The sequence below is a fragment of the Corvus kubaryi genome, unplaced genomic scaffold (assembly GCF_017639235.1).
Source record: "Corvus kubaryi isolate FWS band 111438036 unplaced genomic scaffold, C.kubaryi_AGA036_p1.0 37354, whole genome shotgun sequence".
Classification (NCBI taxonomy): Eukaryota; Metazoa; Chordata; class Aves; order Passeriformes; family Corvidae; genus Corvus; species Corvus kubaryi.
This window is the reverse complement of record NW_024581116.1, coordinates 1491386-1515831: the sequence shown is the minus strand read 5'-3', so window position 1 is coordinate 1515831 and position 24446 is coordinate 1491386. Positions and strand designations below refer to the sequence as shown.

Genomic DNA, 24446 nt, shown 5'->3' with positions numbered 1-24446 from the left:
CCGGTATCTGTTGCACCATCAGCCGGGCGCCAGGTTTCATGCCTGTGGAGAGAGAAAAGGGGGGGGGGGGGGAAAGAATAAAATAATAAAATCAAACCAGCCCCACGGGCATGGCCCCACCGGCTGGGCAGCCCCGCGTCCCTGCGCACCCCAGCGATGCCCGTGCCCGGCTCCCAGAGATAATCAGGGGGATTTTCCGAGGGGTACGGACACCCCCCTGCCCCCCAATCCCGTTGCAGTCAATCCCTTTTGTTGGCGATATTGCACAGGGAAGATTTTTCCGTGCTTCTGCCCCAAATCGTGATCCCAAATCATGGAGTGAGGAGGTGGCAGCTGCTCTCGTCTCTATCCCAGCCAGTCTGGGGGTGCTCCCCCCAAACTGGACACCCATTTCCTGTCCCTCCATGCTCTGCAGAGGCTGATGGGTTTAAAGGTTAATGGCGAAGTGGGTGGGGGGTGATGCACCCCTCTGCAATTTGGGGTCCCCATCCCACGTGGGGCTCAGCCGTGCACCCACAGCCCCCTCCTCTCTCGGGGGCTCATTTCACCCTGGGGTCTCTCCGGCCATCAGGGGGATCCCCCTGCCCAGTTCCCCGGGAATAACTCTGGCACCATTCGCATTTCCCACACTCTGGAGTTTCCCGTGGAAAGCTGGGGTTCCTACCCTAAGTGTGTGTGTGGGGGGGGGGGGAGGTGGCAGCGGCTTGTGGTGCTTGGAAATAAAAATATTAAATTAAAATTTAAAATCTCTTTATGAAAGAGACGGGGTGGGGGGGAAGAGGGGATGGGGGGAAGAGATTTGTTGAAGGGGGATGGAAGTTGAAGGGAGCTCCTGGGGGGTGCTCCCGGGTCGGGAATGAGTCCCTGGGGATGTGCGATCCCCTCATGCTCTGCCCTCCCGTTACTCTGGAATACTCAGGGGGCACAGGGACTCCCCAGACCCCAAAAGGTGGGAAAACACAGTTGGAGACTGCCCCAAATATCAGGATGAAAACAGTTATAGATCCGTATAGAAATAAAGTTATGGGCACAGAAATGCGTAACAAATAAATGTCAGCGACGGTGTCACTGTGGATATTTGTACTTTTAGCACACGGGGGAAAATATGTATTTAATAAAAAGTGTGTCATTTTATACAGATCGATACAAAAATTGAGTACAGACGGGACTCGATATATGTTATAATTCACAGGAAAGTGTGTTGCATGCAAACATGGATGTACTGTCATACCTAAATAATTTATTGTTTATAATTTGTAACGCCCTGTGGTACAAATTGGTTTTTTTAAATATATGTAAACTATGAAATATACAAAAATGCATATATAATATATAAACTATAATGTGTAATAGTTCATATAATAATAATAATAATATATAATGTGTAATAGTTCATATATAATATCCAAACGTGTAAATACGTACATCAAAAATGTATATGAATACATGTATCTATAAAAATATGCTTTGGAACTCGGGGCTGTCGGCACACAGGGAAAGAAAGGAGATTTAAGTATTTCGATGTCTCTTTTTATATCCCTTCTCCGAAGCAGCTGCCTATCCAGATGTGCCGGGTTCGGGACGCTCATCTTCCCTTCCTTTGCAAAATCCCTGACGGTTCTCTTTCCCAAGGCAGCGATTTCCTAAAGATTCGTTGAATTCCTGCTGAAAATCAACGCTTTCCTTAAAAAAAAAAAAAAAAAAAAAAAAAAAAAGGCAAAAAAAGCAAAAATGCAATTTAAACAGATTAAACCCGGCCAAGAAGCAATACTTGGAGCAGAGAAGATTTCAAGGACCTGTTTTGGCTTTGCTACTTCCAGGAAAAAACGTACAAAAGCAATTCCCGTGGATTGTGGCCGGATCCAGCCTCTTTCTGCGGGGAATTGTCGGTCGGTGGAGCCGGGAATCGCCGGGACGCGCATCCCGAAAATCGGAGAGTTAAGGAACCGCGCTGAGCCCAGCCTGGCGTGACCCAACAGCCGGGAAGGACAGGATGGATTTCGGACACAATTTCTCCCGGAAAAAGCAGATGGGACACAGCAAAGCGCAGCGACAAAAAAAAAGCCCAAACCAAACCCAAAACTCTGTTCTGTACTCGGTGGAGCTTTTTTTCCCTTGCGATTAACGAAATCTGGCTGAAAATAACCCAGGGGAACAAACTTTGGCCTGGTCTCTCTCCTTTCCAGCCCCCACTTCTGCTCCAAGCAGGAAAAAAATCGATTCGATGCCTATTTTAAAAGGTTTTTTTCGTTTTGCTTTTTTTCCTTGTATCGAACTTCCGCGGCGGTTTTAGAGTTAAAGCTCCGGGTGCTGGTGGATGCAAAAAAAACCCCAAGAAACCACCCAAAAAACAAACCTAAAACCCCACCCAAAGCCACTTTAGGAACTGGGAGAGCGGAGGAGAAGAGGGGAGAAAGTTAATTTAAATTCTTCTCTGTGCTGAAAATTTTTTTAAAAATCACGAAAAAAATGGTTAAAAAGAGGGGGGAAAATCAGCGGGGGAAATGCGGTTTTAGCAGAGCAAAAGGGATAAATGCGGCCGGCAGCTGCTGTGTATTGGGTATTTAGGAGTATTTGGGATTTTTACTAATATAATTTAAACTATTTTATTTATTCCTTGCCTTGGCTGAGGCCGGGGAGGGTCTGGAGGAGGGGGCTGGGGGCAATCTGAGAGTTACGGGCTGCGGGAGGGGACCGGACACCCTGGGACAGCGGAGAGGGGAGAAATCGGCTCCAAAAACTCCGGTGCCTTCGGCTGGGTGGCATCTGCGGGCGGTATGGATCGGCTATAGGTATCTATAGGGATCTATCTATAGGGATCTATCTATAGGTATCTCTAGGCTGTCCCTGATTTGTATTAGAGCAGCCGGTGCAATCGGGGACGGGAAGGGGGGTCCCAAGATGCACCCCCGATTTTTTGGGGCTGCGCGGCAGGACCGGGATGGTTTGGGAGGGGGGATGGCCGGGAGTGGGGGACGAAGCTTCCTGCGAGCCAGGAGACGTCTCGGGACGGCATCGCCTCCTCCCGCCCCCTTCCCACCCGTCTGGGCGTGTGGGGATGCACAGGGGGCTGCTGTCCCCGGCCCTGCCCCTCCAGCCCTCCCCTGCTCCAGCAAAGGGGGGGAATCCCGAGCGTCATCCCCCGGTGGAGCTCTGCGGGGGGAGGGATGAACCCTCCACCCTCCCGGGGGACAGATCCTGGACCCTCCTCCCTGGGGAGCCTTGGAGTCCCCGCTCTGAGGCCCCCTTGCACCCCCCTGCCCACAGACGCGTGCCAGGACACCCCAGCGCAAGGAAAACCCACGGGACACCGTGGGCAGCACAGCTGGAAGGGACAGCGGCGCAACCCCGCCACCACAGCCGAGGGAGCGTGAGCCGCTCACAGGGGACCCTGCTGTGGCTGCCACCCCCGCCCCGGCTTAACCAAAGGCTCTTGTCACGCCTTTCAGAGACGTTTTCCCAAACAAACGTCACATCTGTTTACAGGACAGCAGCGGTCCTAAAATGCCACCAACCCCCCGCCTCCAGCCCCCGCCATCCCAAAGGCCGGGTGCTGCCCTCGGGAGAAGGGTGGCCAAGGAGCATCATGGCTCAGTGGAGCTTCAGGAGAATTTCTAAATCCCTTCTGACCACCCAGTCTAACCCCAAATATTATATTATTGCTTTTTCCTTTTTTTTTTTTTTTTTTTATTTTTACCCTCAGTGGAAATGAATACAAGTGACTTCCTCGGGGTCAAAACCATGGCATGCAGAGGTGCGTGGAGCAGCGATCTGTGCTCTGATGCAGCAGGAGGGGAGAGGCTGAGAAGTGAGGGTCAGTGCCACGGCAATTTGGGGAGAGGCAGGATCTGAGACCGACCTGGAACGGGAATCTTTAGGACCCGGGAACCACAGGACACGTGTTGCCCTGCGTGTCTGTGCCACTGTGTGTGCGCGTGGAGGGGACAGATCTGTCCCAGAGGACACTGAAAACACAGCGTGGATCAATGCGCTGCGTTCCTGTCAGCTTTACTGCCAAAATCAAGGGAATTGAGCCTAAAACGTCAGGGCTCTGAATTTCCCCATCCGGGGTTCTCTGAATTGGTGGGGAGACAGGAAAGCCCAGCTCGGAGGGACCTTCCCCCGGGGGACAGGGGCTGCGCCACCGCGGTGTGACGAATGTCTGCGTGGCATCTGTGAGCACACGTCACCCGTGGCAGGGGGATGTGCCGGGGCCACCAGCACAGGGACGAGTGGGCGAACATCACCGGCGGTGGGGGGAACCCGCTGGGGACGAAGGGGGTGCGTCACCAGCGGGGCTCCCGTCGCCCATTCGCAGCGCCCTCCACACGTGTGGTTCTGTTGTCATCATTGTCACCGCTCCTTGACGCAGCGACAGTGAAACCACTCGTGCGGAACACACCTGCTGTGACATCCCGGCGGTCGGGGACTGACCGGCCCCGGCAGAGCCCCTCGCGTCTGGTAGGAACAGCAGCGGTGATGGAAAACCCCTTCTCACTCTCGGGGAGGCTGGACAAGCCGCGTGCATCAGGCGGGGAAGGTTGCTCTGCCTGGAAATGCCTGGGCTGGAGCCCTGGGAATGTGGAACCTCAGTCAGTATCACCACCCATCATTAATCCATATATCCATTTATCCATCATCTCTAGCCATATATCCATTTATCCGTCATCTAGCCATATATCCATGTATCTATCCCTATATCCCTATATCCATACATCTCTGTAACTCCCTACTCATTCCTATGTCTATTTGCTTTTTTGTGCCTGTCTACTTTGCCTGAATATTGATTTATTTGTCCGTACATTTTTCCATGTGTCTACACCTCTCTTACCTGCGTGTCTTACCTTCATACTCGCCTATACCACTCACTGGATGTCCTTACCTGTCGCTGTGGGGTCCCTTACACCCCTGTACCCCCCTTCCAGCCCCCCTGACCCCCTCAATCTGCCCCACTGGGAAGTTCCTACCCCCTCACAAGTGATGCTGCCGCTATCCCAGACCCGTGGGGCTTCTGCCTGCGGGAATGCCTGGATCCCTGTGGGGTTACCTTCACCCTGACTCCCGTGGGGCTCTCTGCACCCCGACTCCTCCACTTGTCTCCTCAAACACATCCCGGATGGATGGGGCTGCCTCCAACCCCACCTTCGGGGGTCTCCCCGCTCGCAGCCCGCACTCCGGGCCGTGCCAAGTCGTGCCGTGCCGGCAGCGGTGCCGTCGGGGCGGCGGGGCCGGGGCTGTCAGCCCCTATTGATGAGGTGTGGGCTGACGGCGGCGAGCGGCGGCCGCCGGCTCCGCTCCAGACTCCCCGGCGCTGGGGTCAGTGCCCCGGGCAGCCCCGCCGCCGCCGGGAAGGGAAGGGCTGCAGGGCCGGAGCCGCAGGCGATGCCCCAGCGCTCCCTCCGAGCATCGCGCACCGGGCTCCGGCTGCTGGGAGATGCAGCGCCGAGGTTGGATGTGATGATGAAAAAAAAGCCAATCCTGACCCAAATCCTCCGCCCCTGGGTGGCAGATGCGGGGTCAGGACAGAGGTTTCATCGCTGAGTTCCTTCGGGGGCTGAAAAAATTGTTTCTGCACTGAGGTATCATCGGTTGAATTAATCCACTTACTCAGGAGAGGAAAGCAAAAAAAAAAAAGAGGCAGATTTCACATAAAAGTAAAGCCACGAAGACAAAATAGTTTTTCATGCACCAAAAATTCCAAGCACTGGACTTCCAAGCCCAAATCCATGTGAAATGCACTTGCATGAGGAAAGGACAAGAAGGGTTTCATGTGCAGGCAGTGCTGGCAGGACTGAGTGGTAATGCAGGAGGATGGTCTGACCTTGGACAAGATGCCAGTCAAAAAAACCACAAAATCTTGACAGTTTTAAAAAGGAAACCTTGAAAAAAAAAAAAGGTGAAAAATGTCTGGTGTTTTCCAACAGGGAAAAAAATTCCCTGGTGCAGGGTGAATTTGTGATCTGAGGTTGGCAATGTCCTCCAGCAAGGGACACTGGGGGCAGGTGGGAATTTCTGGGAGTCTTCCTCTCTTCTCCTAGATCTGTTACAGGTGAATTTCCTGAGCTTGGGACACTGGGCTGGGACTCACCAGATGGTCACTCAGACTCTCCCAGATCCCCTGGCCTCAGCTTTGTAAAGGAAAGGAGGATCCAAAGGGTTGTCCAGCCCTGGCTTAGGCTGTCCAGGGCAGTGGTGGAGTCCCCATCCCTGGAGGGATTTAAAAGACGTGTGGATGTGGAATTTGGGGACATGGGTCAGTGGTGGCCTTGGCAGTTTTGGGGGAATGGTTGGACTCGATGATCTTAGAGGACTTTTCCAACCTAAACAGTTCCATGATTCTATGAAGTGCTGCTGGAGTTCCTTTGGATTGTATTTAATTTCCATGTAATTTACACAACAATTTCTGTAGCTGAGGCAGCAACATGGGATTTTTTTTCATTTCCTAATTAACACCCACCCAAATTTCCAGAAATATCCCACCAAAATCCCCCTTGCACTGCTGTTCTCCAGCCAAGTGAACAGTGCAGCCTTCCCCGGCCTCACTCAGGGCAGCAGGAATCCAGACTATGCCACTGAGATTCTTATGGCTGCACAAAATAAAGCTCCCAGTTTCCTTCTACCCTCAGGAATAGCCTGCTCCTTCTTCTTCTTCTCTTTTGGGTTTGTAAAGAAAATTATCTCTGGTATAATATTTTTGATACATCAGCGTTACCAGAGAGAAGCAGAGTTGATGGTCCCTTAAATCTGCTGAAATCCTTTGGCTTTTGGACCCATCCTGCTGCTTCACACCCACCTAGGATTGCTGTCCGGGATGGAATACCCTGGGTGATGGCAGCATTTTGTCTCCATGGGGAAAAGCAGGGAAATACACCACAGGCTGTAACTGCAAAAGACACAATGACATGAAAGTTCATTTTATCAGGAAATGATATTGTTATCATCAGGCAGAACTCCAGGGCAACACATGGGGAAAGAATACTCAGGTGTGTTGCCAAATTTATGTGTAATTAGCCCTCGTTCTTGGATCATTATTGCCGTGTTGATATTGCTAATAAACTGTGGTATCTGTTGGGTGACTGATGCACCTCTGAGTTTTCATGCACTGGACAAGTCAGGAATGATGTGAGTCCTGGGACTTGCTGTGAAAGAGAGGTGGAATCCTGGACAATGGTTTGAGTTTTGGAGGGTTTTAGTAGAAATGAACAAAAATCCCACCAAACCAATTAGAGACAGGAGAATCCTGGACCTGAATGTGTAGCTCTGGCCATTATGCAGAATCAGGGAGCCATGGAAAGGTTTGGGTTGGAATGGACCTTAAAGATCATTCAGTTCCACCCCCTGCCATGGACAGGGACCCCTTCCACTAGCTCACGTTGCTCCAAGCCCTGTCCAGCCTGGCCTTGGACACTTCCAGGGATCCAGGGACAGCCACAGCTTCTCTGGGCACCCTGTGCCAGGGCCTCCCCACCCTCACAGGGAACAATTCCTTCCCAATATCCCATCTCTGCCTGCTCTCTGGCAGTGGGAAGCCATTCCCTGTGTCCTGTTGCTCCATCCTTTGTCCCAAGTCCCTCTCCAGCTCTCCTGGAGCCTCTTTAGGCACTGGAAGGGGCTCTGAGGTCTCCCCAGAGAATTCCCTTCTCCAGAAATTGGCTTTTGACTTGCACAACAGAGCACCTCGGGCTCAGCCCCATCTTGTCCTACCCACCAGCAACAAGGTGAACAAAGCAGATTTGGTTCAGTGCAGAAAGGTGAAGACATCTCAGAGGGACAGGTCTTTCCATGGGCTGGAAAAATGCCCCTGCAGTGTCACCCTCACTGGCACCCAGGAGCATGAATGAAGGATGGCTGCTGGGCTCTGCAGCGATAACTCAGAGAGGGACAGCTGACCTTGGGCTTGTCTTTGTCACAAAATCATGGAATCACTGAATGATTTGGGTTGCAAGGGAACTTAGAGATCATCTGTATCTCCCTGGGTGTCACTCCTTGGCTATGTGACACCAGCATCAGGCTGGACTGTAGGTTTTCCTTTTTTTCTTTTATTTTTCTTTTCTCTTTTCCAAAAGATCCCATGGCACTTTATAAAGATTACCACGTTAAGCCTTGCAACAACACTGCAGGGTAGGTGGATTTTATTATCTGGGAAGACAAGGGAAAAGGGGATTAAAGGCCTTGTGGGGGACAGCAGATCCAGGACAGGACCTGCCTCTCCCAGAGCACTTAGTCCTGTGCCTTTTCACAGGATTATGGATTTTTGGCAGAACAGCTGTGACATCTCACTGTAATTCCAGCGGGACACCGGAGGCATTGGAGCATATTCCAGTTGTTAACACCCAAAGATACCTAAACCACCATGGAGAAATGGGTGCAGGCACCCCACGGAGGGCTCCTTCCCAAAATATCTGCTTTGGATTAGCTGCCTTTTTCTGGCAGTGAAGAAAGGATAATTTTTAGCACCTTTCCACCCAGGCTGTGGTAAAACTGCTCGTGTAATGTTCACTCCAGGAAAACACACATGGCAGAGGTAGAACTCATTAAGGATCACATTTTTTTTCAGTGGAAAATAACTCCTGAAATCAAGAAAAATGTCATTTGCGTTCCATCTGGAAGAGGTAGAAAGACAAAATGAGCGAACTGGAAGGCTCAATATTTGTCATTTCTGGCTGGACAGATCTCCAAAGTTTAATAGTTTGGGGTTTTTTTTCCCATTTTTTTACAATTTAATTGAACTTTACTTTCACTTTGGGCTTTTTGGTTTGGTTTTGGTTGGTTTGCTTGTTTTCAGAAAATTCTACGACCTTTCTGGATGAGTTGCTGTTTAAACTCAATGAAAAGGAAAGCTGGGCTTGAACTGCTCTAAGCAAGAAGTTTAAATGTTTCTAATAATTTTCAGCTAGGTTTGGGATTAGGTTTTTTTCAAGAAAGGACAATATAATGGGAGCGTGAATTCAGATGGGGTTTACTAATTATAGATGAAAAACAATTATTTTCCTTCTTGTTTTGGGGGAGGGTAGTTCATATAGGGAATAAAGAACATTTTCAGAATTCAGCCTTCTTACTGCAGTGAAAAAGCCTTGACAGTTCACAACGGGCAGTGGGAAAACCACAGCGGAGGCAAAAGTTGTTACATTTTATATTCTTGCAAGCAAAAACCAAACACACAAAGGGGGAAAAAAAAGACAAAAAAGAAAATAAAATGAGGCTGTTTGTGTTTAATCCTTTATTCCAGGCTTTTCCTCTTACATGGAAAATTAAAAATAAGAGAACCACAGATCTCCACCACAAATACCAGGATAAATAAGTCCCCAGCGCTTTTTTATTTGCTTCCTAGAAGTGTCCAAGGCCAGGTTGGGCATGGATTGGAGCAACCTGGGATAGTGGAAGGTGTCCCTGCCCATGGCAGGGGTTGGAACTGGATGGTCTTTGAGGTCCCTTCCAACCCAAACCATTCTGTGATTTCATGGCTCTACGGTTCTTTGATCTCCACATGTCATATCCCATTTGGGATAAATCACAGGAGTTTTTTTTGAGGACACCCCAGAATCTTCCATTTCCCAGTGACTGGTTGTGTGAAGAACATCTTTGAGCCTTATCTGCACCTGCCTCATTTCCTGCCTTTTGTCTGTCCTTGGGATTTCATCCCCAGAGCAGAGGTGATATGAGTTAAGATGCCGTGAGTTCACATCAGAGAATCGTGGAATCACACAATCATTTAGGTTGGAAAAGACCTCCAAGATCATCAAGTCCAACCTGTGACTGGTCCCCACCTTGTCCCCCAGCCCAGAGCACTGAGTGCCACCTCCAGTCATTCCTTGGGCACCTCCAAGGGTTGTCCCTCTCCACTGACAAGAATTCGGGCACCACTGGGAAGCATCTGAAGAGGGTCCAGCTGGGCCTCCAGGGCAGAACCTTTTGTGAAATGCTCCTGGTTTCCTTCCCTTGTTAGTGATGGGTTTTTGGGGTATTTTTTTTTCATAATTCTGGGCCAATTTAATATTTTTCATGTTTGGGGAAAAAAAAAACCAGGAAGGAAAATATAGAGCTTCTTTCCTATTTTTATCAATTTTTTTTCTGATTTCTCTTTCGTCCTCTCTCATTTTTTTCTCTCTGCTGCTGGTTTGATGCTGGAGCCCAAATGCCTTATATTGACATCTGTGAAAAAAATAGAATTATTTAGAGGAGAACTCTTCCCTTCAGATTTGGCCTCTCTTGGAGTCTGGATCATCAAGAGCTTTTACTTTTACATTTTTCTTTCTTATTCTCCAGCCTATTCTTATCCTGTCAGATGAGTCCTGATTGCATCAAGATCTCTACATGTCCTTATCTCCTCCCCATTGACTGGAAAAGGGTTGCTGGGTAAATAAGGCTTAGCAAATGGTCACGTCTTCAAAAGATATCGGGAATTCAGATGGAAAAGTGTCTCTGGCCAAGGCTTCTGTGTTCAGCTGTCAGCACAAAAACACCCTGCGTTGGTGCGGTGCTGTTGGAGGAGAAGGATGTCCCTAAGGTTTGGGAAATCCCAGCTCAATTTTCAATTGTCCTGGGATTTTGGAGAGGCCACTGCACTTTTTTTGGGACCTCAGCTGTCCATCTGCTCAAATCAAAGTAATAAAGCCCCATGGGGTTAATCTTTGACTGCGACGTGCTCTCCACATCGTCAGGATCTGGGATGGCACGAGCCGAGGGGAACACTGAGGACATTCATCCCCACACCCAGCCTGCAGACAAGGCAGGGAGGGATTTGGCTGCACAAACAGAGATTTATCCATTGATCAAAACACTCCTGAATGGGATTAGGGATGAGTCTATCAGCGGGTAGGGCTTGGTGTCCTCCCTGCCAAACGCGGGGGCTGATGCTGCTGTGCTGATGAGTTGATAGCCTTGACCAGAGGCATTATCAGCGTTGGGGACAATGCGAGGACATGAGCAAACACTGGGCAGCGGCACCTCAAGACAGGCTCTGGGAGTCACTGGGGTGATGTTATCTCGCAGGGCAGACCTTGGGAGCCTCTTTCCCCTACGTGGTGGGATCGGTGACTGCGGCAACCTTCGGACATGAAAGACTGAGGGTACAACGTGAGGGTGTTTGGGCAACAGGGCTGGAAAATCAGTGGGCAGAGCAGGTGTCCTGGGCTCTCTCACGAAGTGAAATCATCAGTTCTCAGCCCAACTCTCACAGGATCACAACAGGAATTGTTGAAGGGACCTCTGGAGATCAGTAGTCCAACCACCCCTCCAGGGCAGGGTCACCTGGAGCAGGCGACACAGGAACGTATCCAGGTGGGTTTGGAATGTCTCCAGACAGGGAACTCCACAACCTCCCCGTGCAGCTGTTCCAGTGCTCTGCCACCCTCAACATCAAGAATTTCTTCCTCATGCTGAGGTGGAACTTCTTGTGTTTTAGTTTATGGCCATTGTAAGCTTGTGCACATTTGGACTGGAGGAGGCTGTTGGAGAAGAGTCCCGATGTTATCTCTGTCTAAAATCGAGGTTGTGTGAATGTGCTGGCTGCACGTTTCCCCAGATGGTATTTGCATGGACTGATTCATTCAAGCCAGGCTTGGCAGAGGGGTGGAGACCTGCAGGCAAGAGCAGAAATAAGCTCTGGGTATCAGGATTCACAGACTCTGACTGAAGAAGTCCAAATCTGTAGAAAATCACAGTATTTTATTCCTCCCTTCCCCAAATGAGATAGCAGAGACAAGACAGCCGTCAGCCAGCCCCTGAGAAGTTCACACCTTTAAATGTTCTCATCAAGGGAAAAAAACAACGTCCAGAAACTTGGCAGTAATTGGATCACCAAGTGCAAGCTCCCGTGATTAGATCAGGAGTCCTCTGCCAGGGTTTTACTGAATCAAAAGCAAGGATCAGAAGGCTGGAAGAAGGAGCAGCTCTTCATTTAAACTTCATCAGTTTCCTGTCTTCTTGGCAGAGCCCATGAAATGCAGAGGTGGCTTCTACTGAGCACAGGCTATTGCTGGAGCAAGAAAAAACCTTCGTAATCCACAGGATGGGAAGAAGCAAAGTCCAGGCTCCAGTTGTCTGGGACAAGCCTTGTCTAAAGAAAATGTGTAGCTGGCTGCAGCATTTTTTATTCAGGCCCATGTGATGACTAGAAGAAATGCAAAGAAGTGACTCTATTATTTTCTATTGGAAAATCTAATGTAGTTCAGGAAAGTTCTGGAGGTCTCCAGTTTATGCTGTGCTGGACAGAGGACTTTGAGAAGGATATTTGTCTGGAGGGTAAGCCACAAATTTCCTCCTTAAAAAAGCATTTTACTAAGCAAATGCTAGGAATCCTGAGGTTTATCCCTGCTTACCTGTCACTGAGGTGATGTTTGTGGTGATCCAACATGGGGCTCAAGCACACTTGGGTGGCACTGACCAAAGTGCCCCAAATCTGATCCATCAGAACTTTATAGGGTTCCAAGCCCTGATGTAGGTGCAGGGATGCTCACCTGATCTCAGGAACCCTAGAACTGTCCTCACCATGGCCCAATTTATATGGACAACTGAAGGACTGGGTGTCCAAACCTGGAGCAAGAGACACCACAAATGTTCTGGGCTGTGGCTACCCCAACCCTGGAAGTGTTCAAGGACATTTTGGATGGAGCTCTGAGCAACCTGGGATAGTGTAAGATGTCCCTCCCCATGGCAGGGGATTGGAACAAGATGATCTTTAAACTCTTTTCCAGCCCAACCCATTCCATGATTCTACTCTAAAGTGGTGTAACTTCCCCAGAAGGCTATTGTGGTTTTCCAGAGCTTTTCATGACCACAGGTGAACGCACTTTCCAATGAGGAAGGTGTTTTTTTTTTTTTTCCCTAGCAGAAAATCCCCTAAAATCCCGTCAATTTTAGTCTGAAAGCAAAAAGTAAGGGAGTTGCTGTCAGCAAGAATGTTCATTTGTCTTAAAAGAAAAGAAAGGACATTCCAGCCAAATTAAATAATGAAAGAGTTGATAAAACCCACCTGCTTTTTGACTCCAGGTTTCTGTTTCTTTTTAAATCAGACCAGTGTATTAAAGATTTTCACACTGAGATTTTTTTGTGGGATTGTTGTGGCAGATCTGTATCTGTTCCAATCGGGAAGAGGCACATCCATCCAGGAGCCACCATTTCATGATGCTGTACATCCGTTTTCACTACAGTCTCAGGGGAAGCAGATTTCTCTTGGGTTTTAGAGGGGAGAAAATCAAAGCAGGAGACTTTCCTAAAGTTCACCAGGAGGTGAGGGGGAAAGCTGGGAGGACGGGCAGAATATCCAATCACTCCCTGCCCTCTGGGACAAGGGATTCCCCCTTGTCCTGTCCCTCCATCCTTTGTCCCAAGTCCCTCTCCATCTCTCCTGGAGCCTCTTTACACACTGGAAGGGGCTCTGAGATCTCCCCAGAGCCTTCTCTTCTAAAGATTGCTGAAATTCCCAGCTGACCGTGGAGCAGGGCCCTTCCTGGAAGGATGTCCACATCCAGTGAGAAAGGACCCTTTTTGGGCGTGCTTTTTGTTTGATGTTGCCAGAGACAGCAGGTTGCTGGAAGAAGTTGGGCTGCCAGAGCCCTGAATTAGGGAGAAATATAAAAAACTTGCGTGTGAGAAAAATGGAGAGTGGCTAATTTGGTTTCAAGGGCTCGAAATGCCTCTGTGCCTGGAAGTGTGTTGGGAATTTAGGGACCAGACATGTCACGCAGTGGAAATGCAGCCCTGATAAAGCTGGCCAGAGTGAGAAGTGCAGCTCTTGGCAGAGCCAACTCCATTGCAAAGTCTGGGACACTCAAACACGGAGGGTGGAAGAGGCTTGGGACAAGGGAGGACGTGGAGGAAAGATGGATAAAACTGAAACACTGAAAACAGTGGGACAAGGCTCTAGTGAAAAATCCAAGGATAAAAGAGGGTTCTTAGTTAAGGGCTACCCTAATTAGGCACGAGCATTGTTTCACCATGGCATGAAGAGGATCAGCTGGAAGTAGGAGCTGAAAAATTGTATTTGGTGCTGGACCAACATGTCCTACTCGCTTAAAACTGACAAACTCCATAATCAAGACAGAGACTCTGCTGAGAAAGAGGTGAAACCCTTAAAAAGTCCCTTCCAACCCAAACTATTTTATGATTTTATGAAAATAAGTGAAGGGACTTGCCCAGGGCTAAGCAGTGAGTCAGTGGTGGAGTCAGGGAGGGCCCTGAGGTGTCTGGGCTCCTGCTGGTTGTACCAACCTGGCTCAGGACCCAGAAAGGAGCAGTGACAATAAATAATGAGCAGGGTTGGGGTTTTACCTTTTCATGACACCCTTGGAGACTCACACAAGTGAATAGGCCTGGATCTTCTAATGGAAAGGATGGTCCCTGCTCCAGGGAGACCATTTCACTGGGGTTTGTAGGAGGCTTTGGGAGATCCCCCTAGGAAAAAAAAAAAAAAAATATATATATTCAGGAAATGGACCTATTTGGTGGCTTTTCCATTGCTATTCCCCTTGTATGGATGTGTTGAGAATGACAAGCTGGTTTTTAACAATTCTTCCTGGTGTTTGATGCAAAGCCAGGGGAAAAGTGGGAAGGAGAGCTGTAAAATGGCAAGCCCTGGCTGTCTCTGCTCCCAGCCTTTCCTCGGAGTTAGATAAGAGCAATAGCAGATAAGAGGAAAAGCGGGTCTTTAATTCAGTCAGAATTTCACTTAGTGTGAAGGAAAACATCTAATGAGAGAATTAGACTAAGCCAGGAAATTGCCTCTTAAACCTGAGCTCTCCTGTGCTGGTACAGGCAGCATTTTATATAAAAGCATAGCTGCACATCTGCCTTTCTCAATACCACCATAAAATCCTGCTCTTTGCACAGTGGCCAAGAAATCCTTTTAAACTCGTAAGCCCAAGCCAAAGCAATCTTTTCAACTACATGGGCTGGAGCATTTTTCCAGGTCTCTCCCAGTGCCAAATATTCCCAGCCTCCAAGGACACCTGAAGCCGACAGAGTCGTGATCTCTCCTTGCCAAGAGGTGCCCACTCAACCCATACTGAGCTCCACAGAGAGGGGCCCTGGCCAGGTATGGCCACAACGATGTTTTAGGTGATTCATGACCGGAAATGAGGAGGCACCATCAAGGCTTTGCATGGGACAGAAGCTTTTGGGAAGGCTGAAGAGGGATCAGGCTTTGAGTCTGACTCTTGGTGCAGACCTGGATCCCACTTCAGGGAACAAGGCTGCATCTGCCCTGCCTCTCCTCTCATTCATCCAGCCCTGGGTGTTTGCAGTGGTGTAGGATGAACACATGGCTATCAGTGGCATTTGGGGAGATCTGCCATGAGCAGCCCATCCATGGTAAGGAGGTGCTGCTACATCAAGAGGATAATTTGGTTTAATAGAAGACCTTTGGGTGTTCCTGTATCATCCCAGCTGGGAGGTGGCAAATCACTCTGATTCATTTTTGGGTTTGGGGAGGGAGATACATCCAAATATCCATTCGCAGCCCTTGGGATCTTCCCAGTCTGCATCCCACTGGGATGTGGTCTCCTGACCCCTCCACCAGCAGCTGCTGCGAGGTCCCTGCAGTTTTGTGTCACTTAGGACAGGGAGATCAGAACTGTGGCAGGCTGATACTAAAACCTGGCCACATTCTGCTCTGTTTCTCCACTGCAGGTTCCTGAGCTCAGCTCTCCTGAAGATGTTACACAGAAGGAAAACCCTGGGCAGCCTCTGGGTCATTTGTTATCTGAAATGAGTGGGTTTGATTAGTGATTTACATTTCATTTCTTCAATCCTCTGGCCCTCAGAGGCATTAGGTGGGAGATTCAGGCTGTTTGTGGTCTTTCCTTCCTTGTTTTTTTCATTTCAAGTTATGCTTGTTATGGAAGTCCAGGTGCTTTTAGAAGTAAAGCAGTTTGCTCCTGGGGCTCTGACATCTAATTAAAGGTGGCAGGAGCTACAGTCTCTCCTCTGAGAATTCCTGTTTCGTGGAAGTCATCAAATCCTTTACTGGGATCCGTTTCTGGTTTGATTTTAGGCTGCAAACTTCTCAGGCTTCAAGATGCCTTAGTGTCCCTATCATCTACTGCAAAGGAGTCCTGGTATGCCGAGGCCCAGAGGTGGCTGCTATCATACAAACATCAGGAATATTTATTTTATACTATAAACGTGAGATGTTGCTCACTAAGATAAATAATTGTACCAAAAAAATAAGACTATGGTAGCACATCTTTGGTAGAACACACAGAGAGGGGCCAAGGGCTGTGCTGAGCCTGAAGTGGGGATTTGGGGTTTAACTTGGGGATTTTAATTCTGTAATTTTTTCCTGTCAGTGTTTGGATGCTCATGGACTTTTAACATCACCAGCATCCTGTGGACACTTCCACGAGACTGAAAGGATCCAGGCAGCTTCTTGCAACACCTGGGGCCAGTGCAGAAGCAGGAGACATTCTCTGTGCACCTAGCAAGGAAAGGTAAAGTGGAGCTTGCCGAGATAGCAGCTCAGTATCTCAACAGGTAACACCCAATTACAACAGAACTGTGTTGACTTACACTTTCCCTTATCAGAAGAATCAGGTATTCATGTAAATCACAAAAGGGTCTGATGGATGCCAGTTCACTCGGAGCCCCACACCAAGGAACAAGAGCCTAGTTAAACAAAATGTATGTTGCCCTTATCTCTGAGCTGTGACTATTGCTATGAAATAAAAAACTGTAAAAGAAAAGTGCCTTATCGTGAGGGTTATAATTCCTTAATGTTCTCCAGGGGCTGTTCCTGTGCTGGAATCGGGCCCTGGGGACCACTTTGTGAGCCCCATAGAAGTAATTTTCTCCCAGACAGATGATCTTTCCTTATCACGTGTTGTCTTGGCAATAAAAAAGTCTCTTTCTTGAGATGCATGTTTAGACTGACCGGGAGAAAAAAGCAAAAGGAAAAGAAGGGGCAGCTAAATTGGTCTTAATTCTGATGCTGGCTTAAGAGTAAACAATGAGGTCCAGGGACAATCTTCATTAGAGCCTCCTGGGCCTGGAAGCGTGGCATGGGAAGCACATGTGGTCAGGAGCCTTCAGACAGCTGTGCTGGAGACTTGTTCCGAGCCCAGTCTGATGGCCATGGCTAATCAGCCTCTCTTATCACATTTACTGGGAGATGGGTGATGCCAATAAAACCAAGTCAGGCTGAGTGCACTTAGAGGAGCCCAAAAGCTGGTTGTTAATAGATGCCTATGGCTCATGGAAAGCCAGCTGGCTCCTCTGCTCTCCTGCCTCGGTGCTGGTGGGACCCCAGATTTGGGTTATTCCTGAATTGCCTTTGGCACACTGGAGATCCTGACCTGTGTCAGGAATGGTGGGCAGGATCCACATGACTTTATTGGCATTTAATTACATTATTGGGTGTCCAGGTGCTCTGTTTGAGATCCAGACCTCATTAATGTGACATCTGGAAGCTCCAAGGGTGACACGGAAATCAAGCTGGTGCTCTGCACTAGGGTTAAGCTGACTTTGCCAAACATGGAAAATTGAAATGTATAACTTGTGACAGTGATGAACTGTGCTCATACCTCCTTGCTCCAAACTGGAAAGAGTGGCTGTTAGGAGATACTGGTGGAAAAAGATGAGACCGAGTAGATCTTGCAGTGGTTTTCCCCTGCTCTGCTCCCCCTGCCTATGGAAAATTACAGGTGATGGATACCAGAACCAGAATCGATATAAATGTGTTTAAATCCTTATCTTCAATTTTTTTTCCCCTTAAGAAGTACCTGTGTATCTAAAGCCTTGTCTGCTTCTGCATCCCAGTAGTTTTAACAGGGTTTTTACACCACTGTGGGACACAGCCTTGTCTTGGAGACCTTACAGCTTAAATAAATTTATGTCTTTCTATAACCTGATGATTTGAACTGGTTTTCCAGATTGATCCATGTGTACTTCGATAGATCCTTAAAACCCAGCACCAAAGGGATAGGACCCAGACACGAATGCCAGGCACTTTTCCAGCTGCTTGCTCTCCCCTCAGACTCCCAGACTCCAGTGAGTGCCTCCCACATCTCCCCAGCAGCCACTTCCCCCGCTGGCTCTGGAAGGAGCCTTGGACATCAGGTGCTTGGTCCAGCAGTTTTGAAGGTCCTACCTCGTGCCTATGTGAGTCTGAGCATGGAAAACACTCCCGGGTCAGGTGCATCCCTCCCTGATGCACATCCAGCAGAGATGGGAGAGCTCTGGTGCTTGTTCTGATGGAGGGGCCGTGGTGGGAGCAGGGATTCCCCCTTTTCCCAGGCTGATTTGAATGCCTGACATGGACACAGGTTAATCACGGAATCGCTGACTGGTTTGGGTTGGAAGGCACCTTAAAGCTCATCCAGTGCCACCCCCTGCCATGGGCAGGGATATCTTCCACTCTCCCAGGTTGCCCCAAGCCCTGCCCAGCCTGGCCTTGGACACTTCCAGGGATCCAGGGGCAGCCACAGCTTCTCTGGGCACCCTGTGCCAGGGCCTCCCCACCCTCACAGGGAAGAATTCCTTCCTGAGGGCTGGGATTTTGAGAGGCACCTTCACCAGCTGCCTTCTCCTCACCTTGCTGATGCCCCTAAGCCCACCCTCATTTCTGAACTCCTAAACCCTCGTGAAGCTCCTTTATTATGAGATGCACAGCAAGTGGTAAAGACTTTAAAGTGTTTTTTGGACAGCAATAGCAGGAGATTGCCCTTCAGGTACAGCCCAGGAAGCCAAGTGGCCTCTGCAGAGGCTTTGCATGATTATTTGCCATCCCTGAGGCCCTCATATGTGGCGTGCATGGCACCATTTGAACTCCCCTCCCATTTCACTCCATCACTAGGCCTGAAATTCTATACCCAGTTGACATCAACCTGCAAGAAGGGGAGCAGGGAAGCAGCTGCTGGAGAAGGGAAGTGGGCTGTGATTGCACAGCCATCAGCATGAGAGTGGGCTCAGCTCCAGGTGTGCAAATACAGCTCACCCCTGGCATCTGCTGGGAACACAGCTGAGCAGGGATTCACTGCTTTTATCTCCTGACCTCCTGCTCCCTGCCCTGAGCATCCAAATGTTGTGGGTCCAAGTGCATTCCAGCCAACCTGGTTGGCTCCTGTGCCACAGGGAATGAGACACTTCGAGGGATCTCTGTGGAGGGATGGTGCTTCCCAAAAAAACCACATTTCCACTGAGCCACATGGAAGGACAGTGCCGTGGATGCATCTGCAGCAGCACAGGATCTTGTACCAGCACATCTGCATCACCTGAGCTCACATACTGCACACAGAGGGTCAGCTCAGAGCCTCTCTCAAACAGCAGCAGTTTAAATGCTGTAAGACCCATGGTCCAACACACCCTCAGAGTGTCCCACCATCCCCTATGTGCTGCAGAAGCATCTTTAACTGTGCTGGCTGCTGGTCTCCCTTAGCATCCTCAGCCAGTGGTGCTCCACATGTCATCCAGCAGCCAGAAAAAATCCCAGGGAGCCCACGGCCCCACCTCACACCCTCTCTGCTGTTCACACGTGTCACTTCTGCTTCGTTTTTCTGGCAAGGGAGGTAAAAATAGCTCGTGCGAAAATTATTTATTTTGTATTAATAGCTCGGAGTCAAAGCCTCAGCAGACACTTGGAATAAACAGGATCACTCAAAATACAGTTGTTTGAAATCAGAGCTTTGCTCTGACCCCGGGGCTTCCAACCAAAGCCAGAAAATTGTATATATAGAATCCCTTATTATTTTCCCCCGCTGTTAATCCCCAGTACAACAAGGCCTTGCTTGTAGCCAAAGGACTTTGACCAGGATGATTAAGGCAACATTTCATGCAGGCACTTGCACACGTGGTTGTGGAGGTGGTCAAGATGTAAAATAATCCTCCCTATCTGACTAATAACCCCCTTTGCACTTCCAGTGCAATTTGTATTTAAGCACATCCCGTTTCTCCCCAGCCATTCCTCTCCTTTCATTCCCCCTCTGAAAAAAATTTATTTTTAAGTGCAGGCAGCTGTTGGGTGAAAAACTGTTTTGGAAGAAATTTTCTGGACTTCTTTTCTTGAGAAAGAAAGAAAAACAGCACTTTTGTTTTTTGGTTTTCCTTCCTCTTTCTTTTGTTTTCTTTTACTCCCTGTCCTGCACACTCAGTTTTCCAGCGAGATAAAAGGAAGAAAAAGGGGAAATAAAACAACGAGTGAGTTTGTGTTTTTATCTGTCTTCAGTGTGGCTTTCCTCTCTTCCCCTTCCCCCCCCCCCCCCAAATAATGGAAATATTCCCAGCTGAGAATTAGGGCACCTCAGCTCATTTTTTGTACAATATTGAGAATACCTATTAATAAACCCAGCTCTTTAATTATGGCGAGCCCTTGCTACTGATGGATTAATTAAGGCAAGAAAGGGAAGCAGAGTCAATGCAGGGGTTAATGCAGAGCTGGAGAAACCCTGGTTCAAGTCCACAAGCTCCTTTACCAATTTGTGGCTACTTCTTGTCTCATTTCTTTGTGAAATGGGGGCCTCAGCCCACACCCCATGGGCTGAGTATCTTGCAGAGTCTTGCACCAAAACTGTGCAGGCAAAGCAGAGGCAACCAGGTTATCCCAACCTCCCCTGCTTTGGAAAACTTTATTATTCCATCCTTGGGCTGCAATTTAAAGGCTTTCAAGGGGTGAGCACTGGCTTTGCCCGACACCCCCTCCACCCCGCAGCATCCCTGATGAAGGCGGCTCCTGCGGGGCTGCCAAGCCTTCACACTTGCTCTGGCTCTTGGAAAGCCTCAGCCAGCGGCTCTCCCGATCCCAGCCGGCTGCCATAACCACACATTGCTCCCTCGCCGTTCCGCGGCACTTGGAAAATGTCAAATGTGGGAGTCCGGCAGCCTTAGGTTCGAGTAAAAAACTCCCAAACATATTTGGAGGGCGGCCAGCACTTTGCAAACCCTCTGCAAACTCAGATAAGGGGCGACCTTGCAGCCTGCGGGGTAGGCCAGGAGTTTATAAACCCTGAGCTTGCTTGGGCTGAGCTTTCCCAATATTGTGACCGTCCCATCCCCTCCCAGCATCGCCCGGCGAAGGCAGCGTGCGAAAGCAGGGGCTGCTGGCCACGGTGACCTTCACCGAGACGTCCAAGGTGGCAGAACCCGCCGGAGATGTGACGTCCAGAGCTGGCAGGGACAGGACTCCCCCATGGAGGGGAGGGAGAGGCTGCCTGGGGCTGGATCCGAGGGAGCAAACCCAGTGCCTGGTTGTGTTTCGGACATTGTCCCCGAAAAACCCATTTTGGGGATTTGCAGTCCCTAAAAACGCAGCTGGGGAGGGGTGGCAAACGCCGCTTAGAGAGGAGGGGGAGGAAGGGTTGAGTTTGGGGCTTCATTTTGAACCATAACGAAATCTAAACATTTTGAAATTCTTCCCCAAATGACAAATAATGTCAAATACTGAGATAGCACCGGGCTGGATTTGAGCCGCGAGGCACCTTCTTATAGTCCTAACTTCTGATAAAAAGGATGGAACAGAGTCAGGAAAACTTTCCTCTCCTTCCCCTCATTATTTTTCTTTAAAAAAAAAAAAACAAAACCAAAAAACCCAACCTCAGTGAAATCAGCAACGTCTCCTGAAATGTTCCAGTTTGGATGGGAGAGCCTTTCACAGCAGGAAATGTTTCCCTCTGGGTTTTCCTGGCCAGCTCTGGCTGCACGTTCCAGCTGAAGGTCCAACCTGGGCATGGCAGCTCAGATCAGAGTGGGCAAAGATCCCCTGCCCCCACAAAAATCAGCTCTCAGGGGGCTGATACCTGAGCCTCCATTAATTAACAGGTTTAATTAGCTCAGAGGCAGCACAGTAGCTGGGTAAGTGAAGGATGGGTGTCCTTAAGCCGGTGTTATTAATCTTTTTTCCCCTCTTTCCTCATGTGCTTTAAGCTCGAGGCTTTCTGCTGAAACCTTTGTGGCTCAGTTAAACAATATTTATACATTTTTGATCCATGAATCTGTACAAATCCTTTCCTTCTCTCCTTACCGCAGAGCTGTATGTGGGTGAATTATTTCCCAGCCAGCCATACATCATCTAGTGAATTTAGGCTCCTTTGGGGTCTGTTTGCAGTTTGTTTCTTACTTGCAAACACATTTGTTTTCTCTCCAGGTCAAATAAGTCATGTGAAAATGTCAGTGCATGAATTACCTGTGAACTATTTACCCCCTGTGTCCCACCTGGGACCCCCTGAGCTTCCCAATGTGCATCCAGTCACCTGAAATACCAGGAAAGTTTTGGGGTAAAGCAGGATAAACGTCCAGGAAATCCCAGGTGGATTCTTGTCTGCTTCCACATTCATAAGAAAATCAAGAGCTGTTTTTCTGGATGAATTCTCAGCTCCCAAACCTAAGCAAATTCTATGATTTTAGGGGAAAAAATAATCTCAGCCACCTTTTGGGGCTGCTCAGCAAAGTCCTTAACCTCTCTCTCAGCTGATGAAAGTTTGTTGTCTGGCTCCTAAATTTGAAGGAAATTATTATTATTATTATTATTATTATTATTATTATTATTATTATTATTATCTTTCTCTTTTTTTCCACTGTGCCCTACAGGCAGCTCCACGTCCCCGCCCTCCCAGGGCAAAGTGCACACTTGGGGATAATAAACCCCAGCCTATGTGACATGGAAACAGCTCCTTCCTTATTTTCATTTCCAGAAGGGTGAAGAAAAGACTGGGATCCTCCAGATCCCTCCAGGTGCTCTCATCCTGGGAAGGGAGGAGATGATGCAGATTAAGGATTAAATACCCCCAAATTCGTGGTTTTATTAGGATGGTGAAGCCAATCTCCAGGAAAAGCATGGAGAGTCTCCAAATGGGAGAAGAGACCATCTCTGGGCAGACTCCTTCTTCTCCCCTTGTCCAAATCAGCCTGTCTTGATGCCCCTATCTTTTTCCTTTTTTCTCCCCCTTTTTCTTCAGTCTCTCCAGGCCATCCGTGGAGTGTTCAGCAGTTAATATGCTTCTGTCTCCAATTGTGCCTGGAGAGGTGTAACGTTTGATAAGCCCCATTTAACTTGGCTGTACGACATTGTTTAAATAATTCAAATACAGATTGGCCCTTTAGAAGGATTTCTGCTCTATTGACCCTGCTGGTCATGAGTTACCAGGAAGTCAGGGAGGGGCTTCTAGAGCTGAAAGCCTGGAAAAAAAAAAAAAATCAATTCCAGCTCTTTAGTGCCCCAATCACACCCCATTATTCCCGGGTAATTGCAGACCTGCTTTGCTGTTAACCCTTTGGGAACAATATGGGAAGAGGGGAAGCAAGAAGGGTTTTCTTCTCCTATGAGGTCCTAATCTGCATGGAGAGTGTCATGTCCTTATCACTAGAGTTTGGATGAATAATTACTTACAGGTAGAAGTGTCAAATTGCTTTGTGAGTTATTTTTTTTCCTCTTCCCTCTCAAAACCTGGTTTGCTGGAGGTTGTTTGACTTGCAAAATTCATAATACTTTTATTTTTCCTGCTTATATTTCTTTTTCTCTGTTCATTGAGCCATCAGGAATAAGGAATGGGATGCTGCAATCCAGTTAGTCCTGATTCGTGTTTGTCTTTTCATGTGGGTCCCTTTGCTATGTGGCAAGTCCTACTCAATAAGTTGTGGCAAAGCAAGATGAGAGATGGCCATGTAGGAGTAGGACAAAGCAGCCAAAATATTGGCCTTGAGCACATGATATCCCCACGGCAGATGGTTCAGAAGGGGTTTGCTCTAGTCCTGAAGAAAACAGACCCATGGGCAACTGTAGTGCATCTTTCGGATTGATTTAATCCAAAATGAATCCAGGGTTTTAGGCACTGTGTGATCTGGAGGGGAAAATGTTGAAGGCTCAAAACAGAGACTGGAGTGTGGTGATGCTTCAGAAATGAGCTGGTTCAATCCCAAAAGATGTCCTTTGTTCTTTGACAGCTAGAAGAAAACCCAAATTCTGCACACCTGAAAATGCCAGCTAATAAAATTGTCCTTTTTTTGTCAATGTCATGAACAGGTGAAACCTGCTCTGACAATAAGGGGGTTGTGATCCTGGCACCTTTGCCTTGTGAGATTTCATTAATTAGGCAAAGAACCCAAATGCAGGTAAAAATGCCCCAAATCCCACCTCTGGTGTGGTGCCTTCTGCCTTTCTTCAAAATCCTCCAGCTCATGCTCCTCCTTCTCGACACGAGGCCAACAAGACGGGACCCAGGGCTAAAAACTTCTCAGGACATGACGCACAAAAATCCATCCTTCCTTCCTGGTGTGGGAAGGCTAAAAGTCACCCACCCCGTCCTCCAGCCTGGTCTGGTCTGGGGCTAAAGCCAGAGCCTCACCCTGTCACCCAACAGGGCTCCTGGGGTGGCACTGGGCGAGGAGATGCTGACCAGGGTGGAAAACTTGAGGTGATGGGGAACTGACCACGCTTGTTGAGGCTGCTGAGTCCCCACCCCTTTCACAAATGGTCTCCTTATCACTGGCCACTGTTTGTCCAGGAACAGGGGAGAGAGGACAGG

The 24446-nt window shown here is 48.7% G+C and overlaps 1 long non-coding RNA gene across 1 annotated transcript in view; it reads left to right on the top strand.

The window, feature by feature from the left end:
- Positions 1 to 2239, top strand: part of LOC121666859 — a 3917-nt gene extending 1678 nt beyond the window's left edge. The window contains exon 3 of the long non-coding RNA XR_006016818.1: positions 1554 to 2239. This is a non-coding gene — a long non-coding RNA (uncharacterized LOC121666859). The remainder of the gene's footprint in view (positions 1 to 1553) is intronic.
- The last annotated feature ends 22207 nt before the right edge of the window (positions 2240 to 24446 follow it).